Genomic DNA, 12438 nt, shown 5'->3' with positions numbered 1-12438 from the left:
TCCAAGCATTGGGTACCTTTGAAAATGGGGAGGAAGAGTGAGGTTAAAAACAGGAGAGCTAGTAAACAGTTTGTATTCACAGCAATTGAGCTGCCAGGCCCTCCCTCACCCAACACAATCTGGCTGCCAACAGGAGAGCATCCTGTCTTATATGCTTATACAAAGAGTAAAAGAGAAGGCCGGAGCATTGGCTCATGGCCTGTAATCTCAGCACTTTGGGAGGCTGAGGCAGGCAGATCACAAGGTCAGGAGTTCAAGACCAGCCTGGCCAAGATGGTGAAACCCTGTCTCTACTAAAAATAGAAAATCAGCTGGGCATGGTGGCCCATGCCTGTAATCCCAGCTACTCAGGAGGCTGAGGCAGGAGAATTGCTTGAACCTGGGAGGCAGAAGATAAATGAGCCAAGATCACACCACTGCACGTCAGCCTGGGTGACAGAGCAAGACTCCACCTCAAAAAAAAAAAAAAAATAGTGAAAGAGAAGCACAAAGGCATTAGTTCTGTGGTTCACCATCATCCAAGCCGGTGTTTCTGCGAATCTCATGGCCCTACCTTCAAGGCTGAGAGAGCTTTCCTCAGCTCCAATCATCATGTCCTCGTTCAAGTAGGGGGAGAATTGAGACGAGGAAGACAGTAGAGCCAGCAGCTCTTGTCCTCTTTACCAGGAAAACAGATGTTCTCTCAGAAACTGCCCTTCCCCAGCAGAGGTTTGCTTCTGACCCTTGGCCCTCGTGGAGTTACGTGGCCACCACTGGGTACAGGAGAAACTGGAAAGGCAAATACTGTGTGCCTCCTACAGCCTTCATTGGAGAGGCAGGCAAGAGAAAGAGGGGCGGGGGTGAATGTGGAGCAGGCAGAGTTTCTTCACAAGTGGGAAGGGTAGATGCTGCTGTGGATGCCCAGCATCAGAGGTGTTTTCTCTTGGGCTGGTCGGTGTCTCACTGTGGAAATCTCCCAGCCCCCTGCCTAGTGGGAAGTGCACAGGAGAGTCAGAGTTCCAGCGCCCAGCAGAAGGAGGGACCCAGGGTTCTCAGCAGACTCCCTTACTTTCAGTAAGGATCCTCGAGCCTGCCTCTACTGTGCCAAATGCCCCCCTCCTAGAGCTCAGAGATAGCCATCTGCATGAGGGAGGACCAGCCTCTGCCTGGGGGACTGGGTGAGGCCTTTCTGGGTGTGCTGGCCTTTGTGTGGCCTTTCCCCCACCACCCGGCCTCCTGTTCTCAGCCCCAGCCTGCATCTCCACCATCTAAGATGCCTTCTGGTCCTGCCTGTTTGTGGATTCTGAGACCCCACTTGCTTCTTTGCCCACCTCCACCCCTGGAATTAGCAGAGTGAAGAAAACAAGAACATAAGACAGTTAACTACTCTTCCATCCATTTACCTTCTTCGATCTCTAACCTCAAGGAGAATGGATTAATCAAGTGCTGTGGAGGCAGAATACAGAACATTCTGAAGCTATCAGGAGCAAAGAACCAGCTGCCTGCACCACAACACAGACACAGCCCAAAAGCAGAGCGCTGAGGGAGAAATGTAAGGAAAAGAAGGAAATCTAGAACAATACCCATTTATATATATGAAAAGCACATGCACACCAACGGCCATTAATCATACAAAAAAGTGCTCAATTTCATTAGTCATCAGGGAAATGCCAATTAAAACCAGAATATGAAACCTCTGTACACCCACTGAAGGCGCTAAAATGAAAACGACAGAAGTATTAAGTATTAGAGGATGCATGCATTCACTGCTGGTGGAGACAATGGTGGTAGAACCCCCGTGGAAAACTGGCAATACCTGCACACTATCCTATGACTCAGCAATTCCACCCCCAGGTATGTACCTGGCAGAAATAGGTACATATGTTCATCAAAATTTATGTACTAGAATGTTCATACGTGTGCTACTCATGAACCCCAAACTAGAAACTACCCAAACACCCATCAGCAATAGAATGAATGAAGTCTGCTCTATGCAGGATTCTGTACAGCAGCAAGAATGAATGAACTACAACCAGCAGCCACATGTGACTCTCGTGAGCATAAAGCTGATCAAAAGAAGCCAGATACGAAAGAGTTCCTATTACTCAATTCCACTTTAAATAAATACCAAAACCAGGCAAAACTAGCAAGGGGAACGCGGTGTGACTGTCGTAATTAACTCTGGGTGGGTGAAGTGGTGGTGACAGGAGGGCACAAAGAGATCCTCCGTGGTGCTGATAACGTTTGGTTTCTGTGTTGTGCTGCTCTCACCGATGTGTTCAACAACGGACACTATCCTATGACAAAGGGAAACCCCTTTGAAATGGACTTAGGATTTGTACACTTTCCCATTATGTAGGTTCATTAGATGTAAAACATAAAAAGAAAAGCTTTGGGCTGTTAGAAGAGAAAACGCATACGCACAGGCAACAATACTACCTGTTTTACAAGGATGTGCACATAATACCTACTTCAGCTCTTAGAGAGGTGCCTGTATTAAGGAGATGGCAGTAGAGTGATGATAGGGGAAAGAAATACAACAAAAACACAAGAGAGGAGTGATAATATGCTTAACCCAGCTTTGAACCCGAGGCAAAGTAAAGGCAAACCTTGGGCAAAACTTAGGGCCAAATAAAGGAAATATTAGTTTTGAAAAACATTTATCTCTGACAGCTGACTACATGTTCCTCTACTGCAGGCGTCCCCAAACTACAGTCCCCTGAGACCATTTATCTGGCCCCCCGCCACACTTCAGGAAGGGGCACCTCTTTCATTGGTGGTCAGTGAGAGGAGCACAGTATGTGGCGGCCCTCCAACGGTCTGAGGGACAGTGAACTGGCCCCCTGTGTAAAAAGTTTGGGGATGCCTGCTCCACTGCTTTAGTTAAATCGGGTTGGCCAGGAGTGGTGGCTCACGCCTGTAACCCTGGCACTTTGGGAGGCTGAGGCAGGTGAATCGCAAGGTCAGGAGTTCAAGACCAGCCTGGCCAACATGGTGAAACCCCCATCTCCACTAAAAATACAAAAAATTAGCTGGGCATGGTGGCCTGTAATCCCAGCTACTCAGAGGGCTGAGGCAGGAGAATCGTTTGAACCCAGGAGGCGGAGGTTGCAGTGAGCCGATATCACGCCGCTGCACTCCAGCCTGGGAAACAGTGTGAGACTCCATCTTAAAAAAAAAAAAAAAAAAAAAAAAATTAAATAGGCTCTGGCAAAAAGAAGGGAGAGCCAAGATCTTGGCAAGGGTTCTTTGTAGGAAGTGCCTGTCTCCAGACACCTGTGGCCCTTCTCTGCATTCTGAGACCTCTCTTGAACCACAGGTGTGCTTTTATGGGTGAACCTCTACAGGGTCAGAGCTCTGGTTCCTCTTCCCCTGGGTTTCTCTCCCCCTGTTTAAATTTGGGGTGCGTGTAGATTTGACAGGCTCAGCCCACCTCTCCTGCTGGCAACATCCAGTTGTCCACTACCAAAGGGCAGTGAAAACCCCACTCCTGCTACCTATGGAAGGAGGGAGGCAGGTCTCCATCCCGACCCCCAGCAGCTTCTGTCCTAGCCTTGTTTCCTGCTTGACCCAATGTCCGTTCGCAGTGGCATCTTCATGCTGAGGCCGAGAAGCCCGTGATGGGAGTTCTTAGGGAGATGGGACCTTCCTGCTGCTGGACTCCCTTCGGCCTGGTAGGTGTGACTCTGGAAAGGCGGTCCCGCTCGGGGCCGAAACATTAACGTTGCCTGCACTTCCTCGTCTGGCCAATAGTGGGAGCTGCTGGCCCACCTGAGGCCGGTCGGGCGCTAAAGACTGGCAGCCGACCTGTGTGGGGTCCATCCTCCGTCCCCAGACACCCCACTCGACTCAGGGCCGGAGGGCCCATATCCTGAACTTTACAGTCCTGCAGACTGACTTTCTTCCAGATCCCCTCCTGCAAGCAGAGCAGCCCCTCCGTATGTACCTAAGGCGTCCAGCGAAGCCCCACACCCAGGTTGCAAAGGGACGCTGTCCCCCGCCCCCCTCGTCGCCCTCCCACATCTCCAAGATCCCCATCACGGAGGGGCAGGTCCCAGCCTCCGGGCTCCCAAACCCATCACCTCTGTGCCCTCTGGGACCTCAGGGCCCATTTGTCTCTCTCAGAGCGGTTCTTGCTTCCGGGAGCCCCGAAAATGTGGCAGGAGAGTGCACTGTCCCTTCCAATGGCCGCTCTGATCTGTGGGCAAAACCTGGGAGCCTGTTTCGTTTAAAGCAGAAGTGTGTCCCCGCAGGTTCTGGGCAGGGGCTTGGGAGCAACCGTTTGTCCGCGTCTGTCTCCATGCCTGTGTGCCTGTGACCGTGTCTGTGTGAGACAGTGGGTGTGTGACTCCAGGCCTCTGTGTGCGACGAGGTGAAGTTATGTGTGGCCCAGGAGGGTGAATGTGAATGTTTGTATGTCTGTGTGTGTGTGTCGTGTGTCTATGTGTGTGTGTGTGTGTGTCTGTGCTGTGTGTGTATGTCTGTGTGTGTATGTGTGTGTGTGTATGTGTGTGTGGGGGGGGTCTTGTGTCTGTGTGTGTCTCTGTGTGTGTGTGGGTGTGTGTGTGTGTGTCTGTTGCCTGCTTGCCTCTGGGTCTGGGTGTGTGTGTGGTTCTGTCAGCGTGTGCGTCAGTGTGTTCAGGTAGGTGTGTACCGTTGTGCAGATGTCTGTGCCATCCCTGTGTCTCCAGGAAAGTGTGGTTGGAGTGAGTGTGTGCGTCTCTGTGTCAGTGTGTCAGTGGATGTGTGTCTAAGTCATGTGGGCGTCTGAGTTTGTCAGCGTGTCTCCCTCAGTGTCAGTGTGTGTCAGTGATGTGTCTGTCTGTGTCTGTGGGTGTGTGGGTGTGTGTGTCTGTCTCAGGGTGCAGGTGTGTGTCTGTGTCAGTGCAGGTATGCCTATGGCAGCGTGTGTCTGTCTCGGCATGAGTATCAGTGGACACCCGTGTCCACGTGGGTGGGTGGGTGAGTGTCTGCTGTAGCCTTCCCAAGTCAGCAGGTCGTGTGTGTGCGCGAGCTCGCGCGCCAGTGTTTGTCAGTGTGTGCCCGTCCGCCTCTGCGTGGGTGGACATCTGTGGCGAAGCGTCCCCGGGTCGGCGTGTGTGCCCCCCGCGTGTCTGTCCGCTTCTGCGTGGGCGGCCATCTGTGGCGCTGCGCCCCCGGGTCAGTGTGGGCGTGTGCGCCCCGGCGGGCTGGGCAGGCGCGGGTGTGTCCCCCTCCGGGCGGGCGGAGCGCCACGTGCGGAGCCCCCGGCGCGTCGCTCTGGGGCGGAGCCAGCCCGGGGCCCCGAGCCCCAGGCCGAGCCCAGGCGGGCCCCGCCCCCGACCCCGCCCCCAGCCCGAGCCCGCGCCGCCCGCCCAGCCCGGGAGCCCGGACCGAGCCGCGCAGCCGAGACGGCGGCGGCGCCCGTAGGATGCGGGGATCGCTCCCCCGGGGCCGCTGAGCCCGCGCCCAGTGCCCCGAGCCCCGCGCCGAGCCGAGTCCGCGCCGAGCCGCAGCCGCCCACCCCGGGGCCGGGCCGGGGAACCAGCAGGTGAGCGAGCGCCCCAGCGCCCGGCAGCCTCGGCCCGGCCGGAGCCCCCTCCGCCTGCCGCCGCCCAACTTTCCTCCCCGAGAGCCGAAGCCTCCAGCCCCTGCGTGCTCCTCCCCTGCCCCGGGTCCTCCCGGCCGCTCCCTCCCCGACCGGCGCCCCAGAGGACCGGAGGGGGAGAAGGGGCGCAGATCCGCCTGGCTGGTGGGGATCCCCGGGGGAGGCGTCCCTGATCACCGCGCGCCCCGCTTCCCTTCCCTTTCCTTCCGGGTTTCCCGGTGCGCTGTCGAGGGCCGGGGGAGGGGGAGCTGCGGCCCCTGCTTCCCGGCCATCCCTGGCGCAGGCTCCGGGAGGGTCTGCGATTGGGACCCGGATTCCGGAGGCCGGAGACCCCAAGGTCAGAGCGGCGACTGGGCGCGCAGCGAACGTGGTTCCAGAGAGCGTGGGTTGCGGGGACTGACTGAGCAGGGCTGGATACGAGGAAGCCAAGTATCCCCTTTCTCTGGGCATACGGGGAACCGTCTGCTTGGGCTGTCCTCTGTGTGGGACGAGATCTCTGCGCACTTAGACCGTGGAGAGATCTCAGTGCCCTTTGACGCCCTAAAGGGGCCGCATCTCCTCTGTCTGATCTCTGCTTCTTGAAGGGGGAGAGATCTCTCTACCTTCCTCTCTCTCTGAGCCGGTCAGATCCACGCACCCTGATGGGAGGTGTCTCTCGAACTCTGTTATTTGATCGTCTTTGGTGGCGCCCTGGTAGAAACTGGCGGTGCCAAGCCTTGTCTGAGAGGCCAAGGGCTGGTCGGAGGCAGAGGTGTGGGGACTGTTAGTGGTAGTGATGAGGGTGGGGGAAAACGTTGTTGGGGACAGTAGGCCTGCCTCAGGACGCCATGGCTGAGAGTGCAGGACTCACGCTTGTGCTCCTTGGTGCCTTCAGCCGAGCCCCGGGCCATGGAATCCCACTCCTTTTGATATCCTGGGCCTCCGTTCCATTCCCAGGTGTCTGCTCACCTCCTGCTGAGACCCCTGGTGTGTTTCCCGGTGAGCCTAGGCGGCATCATCCAGACAGGCACACCACATGACCCCCACCGTGCCATGGCATCCCAAGCCCTCTCCGAGGTTCCCACCATCCTTCAGGATCTAGTGGACCCTGAGCAAAAGAGGTGCCAGCTACTGGAGGCCCGGGCCCCCGCCGCTGCCCTCAACTCCGTCTGTTTGACTTCATCTCCACTCAGTTAGAATTGGGCAGGTGCACCTGAGTCGGTGGCAATGAGTGGGAGGGGGAATGAGGGCGGTCAGTCTGCTGTCGAAGGAGCATGGAGAGGATCAGGTCAGTCGACAGCCAGGGTGTGGAAAACAGATTCTATGTTTCAGTGTCCAGCCCTGTGATGAAAAGAGCCTCATTAAACTTTTGATCCTGTCACCACCATATTGTGCAAGTGGGGAAACTGAGGCCCAGAAGGGCTCAAGGAATTATTCAATGTCACCTAGAGAATCAGTGGATTGGGAGCACCACTCAGTGTGAAGATACCTTGAGATCTGCTTTCTGTGGGGCAAATAAGCCTAGAATTGACCCAAGAGGATCTGAGCGGAAGAGGAACTGGCCCCGGGGTGCCAAGAGCCAGCATTCAGCCCAGTGTGGCGTGGGCAGCTGCTGTGCTCCAAGGTGCTTGGCCCCCTCTCTGTGGTGATCAAAGCTCCTCAGGAAAAATTCTAGGATTGACTCAATAAGCATGAAGACTGGGCTCGGAGGACTGATGGGAAGCACCAGAGACAGCTGGGGCTAGGGGAACAGCGGAGGCTGGTGCCCAGGCAATCCAAGGAGAAGGGAGTCCTGAGGGCAGCCAGGGACAGTGGCAAATTGCAGTCTGTGTCCTGTTCAGAGGAGGCTGGCTTCTGCTCACTCTTGGGAAGGTTATTGGAAGGGTGTGCAGTGATAGAAGTGTGTCCCCAGAGCCCACTCACAGGAGAGGTGGTTACCTTTGGCTGGGATAGTCAAGAGTCTTATTCTAACAAAAATAACCTTCCACTGGGTTTTGAAGGGTGAATAGGAGTTTTCCAGGCAAGGACAGTGCAGTCAGGCTGTCAGGACCAGTATGTACGAAAGCACAGAAATGTGAAACAGCACAATTATTAGTTGGGTGATTCCTTGGGCCCCATGGTGTGAGGAAGAGAAGAATGGAGTTCAAGCCAACGTCACAGTCACGGGGGCCCTTGTGAGCTCTGCTCAGGAATTGGGAATTTATCCTCAGTAATGTTACTAAAAATAGCTAACATTCACTGAGTGCTTTCTGCAGGTCAGGCATGGCACTAAGCGCTTTATAAGGTTAATCTCAGTGAATCCTTGCATCAACTCTAGAGGTAGGGACCATCTTAATGGCCATTTTGCAGATGGTGAAACTGGGGGTCCAGAAAGGTTAAATAGTTGCACACCGTCACACATTTTCTAAGTAGCAGAACTTGGGTTTGGGTCCAAGTGTCGATATCTGCTATGCGCTATACCACTTCCCTGGCTCAGACCACGGGTGCCATCCAAAGTCTTTCCATTGAAGGAGAGGCGACTGGCAGGTTACCACAGGATACAGAATTTATGGTGTTCCGTCTTCCTTCTAAGTGACCTGCTGCCCTCCCATTCCCCACCTCCAATGTCTCACTAAGCGAGGTGTGCTGCCCCCTGTCGCGCCATGAGAAGAGGAATGGGCAAGTGAAATTTGGGTTGGCAAGCTTGATGAAGAGCGAAGGAGAAGGGACAGATGTTCCATGGGTCTGATTTGAACCTGTTGTATTTCCAGGGACACATGCTGACATCCAGAAGGTAGTTGGAGGGAAGGGCCCAGGAAGGAAGTGTGTTCAGGGTGGAGGTCTGGGCTGGAAATGGAAACTTGGAGTCTTCAGCAGACCTTTGTCATTGGAGGCGTGGCACTGAATTAGATTGCCCAGCGAGAATGCAGACCTGGGGTTCTCAATCCTGGTGATGTCAGCATCACTTGGAAAGCTTTAAATAAAAATACCTCTGCTCAGGCTCCACCCCTAGACATGCTCATTCATTTGGCCCTGGGATGGGGCCTGGGCATCAGGAGTTTTGAAAGCACCCAGGTGGTCGTAATGTGGTGTAGAGGGTGAGAAGGAAGGAGGTTGCGTCGGGAGCCCAGAAGCATTCCAACAATCAAGGCAGGAGAAGTCTGCAGAGAAGGCTGAGAAGGAGCAGCCAGAGAGGTTGGAGGAAAGCCGGGAGTAGGAGGTGCCGCGGAAGACAGGGAGAGTGCCCTGTTCCCTTCTGCGGAGAGACTTAAGGTGCATTCTCAGAAGTTCATGGATAGATAGAAAAAGAATGAATAATTTAAAAAGAAGTGTCCATTAGATCGAGCCACGGTGAGGGTGCTGGTGACCTTGGCAGGAGAAACTCCACTCAGTGCCCACAGAATGTAGTGCCCGGCACAGACAGGTTCTTGTTGAATGAATGAATGGGTGACTTGGTGGAAATGGAAGCCAGTTTGGAGTGGGCTGAGAAGTGAGCTGGAGGTGAGGACGTGGAGACAGCATGTGTAGACAGCTCTTTCAAAAAGTTGGATGGTTGAAGAGGGAGGAGAGAGATAGAAGGGAGCTGGTGAGGGGTGGGGTCGGGGAGGGCTGTCGGGAGAGCCTGGAGTGGACGCTGTCGGCGTGCATGTCCGGGCAGCACATCGCCTGCAGGAGCTTGGGGACGGCCTTTCCCTCAGCGAGGGCTGCAGGTCTGTGCGTCAAGATAGTGCCCATGCAGCGTGTAGTGGTTACGATTTGTTCAGGGGGCAGTTAGGGAGGCTGGGTGGGAGGAAGAACTTTTTCTGTGAATCTCTGAGATAGAGATTTTGATGGCAGGAACTGCGATTCCTGCTGGGGATGTGGGCAGGAAGGGGAGGGAGCCCTTGCTCTGCAGAGAGAGGGGTGTTCCGGAAAGCCATTTGGGGACAAGATGAGGTTGTCTACGGCAGGTGTCCAGGGTGATAGGATTGAGAGAAGGAAGCTGGAGTAAAAGTCCTGTGGCTACTAAATACAGGAAGAAGGCAGGAACAGGAGAAAACAGGGCCAATGGGTCGCCTGTTGACAGAGGCTGGGCCCCATGGGAAGCAGACCCACTGCAGGGCTGGCCAGGGCTGCAGGAAGAGCCTGGAACCGGAGGGCCCCACTGCCTGCTGCCAGCCCAGGCTGCCCTGATGCAGAGGTCTGAGGCAGAGTTCGTCCCTTTGGGCCATGGAAGGTTCTAGAAGGTGTACAAGCTATAAAAATTGCTCTCATGAAATTTATGTACAAGTGGGGAAAGACAGACTGGATACCACTGAAGCAATCCATACAGAAGATCATTTGAGATCGGGGCTGGTGCTGTGAAGGAAATATAACAGGACAGTGCGATGGAGAGACACGGGTGGCTCTAGACTGGCTGGCCAGGGAAACCCCTTGAAGGAGGAGACTGAACTGAGACCTGAATAACATGAAAAAACCAAACCTGAGGAGATCTAGGGAAAGAATGTGACAGCAGGAACAGCAGGTGCAAAGGCCCTGAGGCAGGGGCGAGCTCCGTGGGTTAGAGCAGAGGGAGCAGGGTGAGGATGGAGAGGTTCTGTGCCTCTGTTTCTGACCCGCCCCTTTAGACTGCACAGCTTACACCACTCGCCCTGGGCTGGCAGTGGTTCTGGAGGATGAGACTATTTTTAGACATAACTCTCCTCTCTGTGGGCCTAGAACATACCGTGTCTTTTTAAGATGATCAATATGGAATGACGCTATTTATAGAGACCCCACGTCAGTTCCCAGAGCCTGGGACCCCCAGTGGAGGGCAAGTCCAGGACCAGGCTTTGTGGAGGTAGGCACCACCCCTGGCACAACACGGGCCATCTGACATCAATTCTCTAATGCTCATCTTACCTCCTCTACCCTGCCTGCTCTCACCTGTCTTCCCTAAAGAGCCACAGCCAGGGGCTGGGGAGCTCAGTACCCACAGCTCCCCCAGCAACTGCATTTCCCCAATGGGTACCTGGTGTGCTCCAAGCCCAGCAGAAAATGTAATTGTGATTTTTGAAGCCAGAGTCTGATAGAACAGTTTCTCAACTTCTCTTGTCCCTTCCTCACTCTGTTTCCTATTCTAGAGGGACAGAAAAGGACAGTGGAAATCCTTAGGACCTCCCAGGTTTGCCTCAGAGGGCCAGGGAGAGATCTGCCCAGCACAGAAAGAATGAAAGGTTGAAGTTAGGGGCTGAGATTCCCTGGCGGGAGGTCAGTGTAGTCCAGAGCAGCTCGGGGAGGCTGCCTGGAAGAGGTGGGACTGGAACCCCACCACAGAGGATGCGTAGAATTCAGAGAGGTGAACGCTTTGATCGCATGGCTGGGCCTGTTGTCAGGACAGAATGTTTATGCTCTGAGGCTTCAGTTCTTTCTCTCCTCTTCAGTTTCTTCTCCTGATTAAATCTCCTAGGAAGGCAGTGGAAAGTCATGTCCCCACAGGGGTATTAGCCGAGTGGAGGGATGGAGCTGCTCTCACAGCATCCGTGTGGGCCCAGGAGGGTCCCTCACCCACTCAGAACCCTCTGTCATCACCAAGGGCTTTCCCTGCCCTCCTAACAGCCCTGGGTGGCTGAGGCTGGTGCTGGCTGCCCTGTAGGTTCAAGGTCACATGGGGGCGTGGACAGAGCTCAAACAGGACCTCACCCTTACCCTTGCCCAGGGAGCCCCCGTGCTTTCTGGGAAAGGATTTTGAACAGGAGAGAGGCTTCTCCTGGCACCAGAAAAATGGTAAATGCTGTTCTGGTGGGTATTGATTCCTCGAAGGCTTGTGCAAGGCAGGAGGCCTGGCTCAGGAGGCCGCTTTCAAAGAGGTGGCAGAACAGAGAGAGGTAATCTGGCCTTGGGCACCAAATCAGTTCTCAGCGTACTCAAGCTACATTAGCCATCCCCCCACACTCAGGCCAGGCTGGGAGGTACCCCAAATGATCTAAGGTGGGGAAAAAAATCAGACCACATGCAGGACCAGCCCAGCCCAGTCAGTGCACCCGGCCTGGCCATCAAAGCCCCAGCCTCATCGACCTGGGCCAAGCACGGACAGTGGCCCAGACTAGCCCCTCAGAGCCAAGGTGCCCGCCCTTGCCTGCCCAGCTCTGCTGCCTCTGGACATGCTCCTGGGAAGAACCCAGTCCTGTGTCCATTCTCTACTGAGCCCAGGGCTCCACCCAAGGGACACCAGCTGGTGTGGGATACAAGGAGGCTGAGGGCCAGAGGCTACCCACCATTGCCCCTGTTCCTCATGTGCAGCTTGCAGACATAATCGGAAGAAGACACGGGAGCTCGGCTGGCCTGCCACTGTGCCGGGTCAGATGCAGCACAGACTGCCAGTTAAATAAAGCGACAGCCTGTTGCCAACAAAACTGGAAACCCAAGGAAAGCCCCCGCTCACTTGCTGAGCCTGGGTGCCTATTAGATGTCTAATTGCTGAGCTTCTGTTTCAGGAAATGTCTGAGGGAAGGAGAGAAAAAAACTCCCTAAGAACCCCTTGGGGCCTGCAGTCCCCAAAGTTAGCTCTACTTCAGGTCCCTTCCAGTCCTCACCTTTTATGATCAAATTAAGGATGTGTCTCCAGGTGTGTGACCTGAGTTCACAAGTACATTACACGGGGAGCTTAGATCACACTCGCCAACAGATAAAAAGTAAAAATCTCAAATGTTGTGCTGAGCGAAAGCGGCCTGGCACAAAAGAGCCCATATGGTAGGATTCCATATGCATGAAGTTCTAGAACAGGCAAAACGAGTCCAGGTGATAGAAACCAGAGCAGTTGACTGGAAGGATTAGCGGGGAGCTTTCTGGGGTGAGGGGATGTTTACTGTCTTATTGGAGTGGTGCTTACTCAGGTGTCATTTGTCAAAACTCATCCAACTGTACACCTAAAGCATGTTCCTGTGTTTAAGGTA

At 54.7% G+C, this 12438-nt stretch overlaps 1 protein-coding gene across 5 annotated transcripts in view; it reads left to right on the top strand.

The window, feature by feature from the left end:
• The first annotated feature begins 5328 nt into the window (after positions 1 to 5328).
• Positions 5329 to 12438, top strand: part of SCN5A (sodium voltage-gated channel alpha subunit 5) — a 101295-nt gene continuing 94185 nt past the window's right edge. For 3 of the 5 annotated variants that reach the window (XM_039461981.2, XM_039461982.2, XM_039461980.2), the window contains exon 1: positions 5354 to 5509. The gene's annotated coding sequence lies outside the window, so the exon portion shown is untranslated. Of the gene's footprint in view, positions 5510 to 6292; positions 8798 to 12438 lie in introns of those variants that run through there. The other 2 variants (XM_039461983.2, XM_074406048.1) reach the window with 2 other exon arrangements.

This window comes from Saimiri boliviensis, chromosome 9 (genome assembly GCF_048565385.1).
Source record: "Saimiri boliviensis isolate mSaiBol1 chromosome 9, mSaiBol1.pri, whole genome shotgun sequence".
NCBI lineage: Eukaryota > Metazoa > Chordata > Mammalia > Primates > Cebidae > Saimiri > Saimiri boliviensis.
The sequence above is the reverse complement of the archived record's forward strand: the minus strand, read 5'-3'. Positions and strand labels throughout refer to the sequence as shown.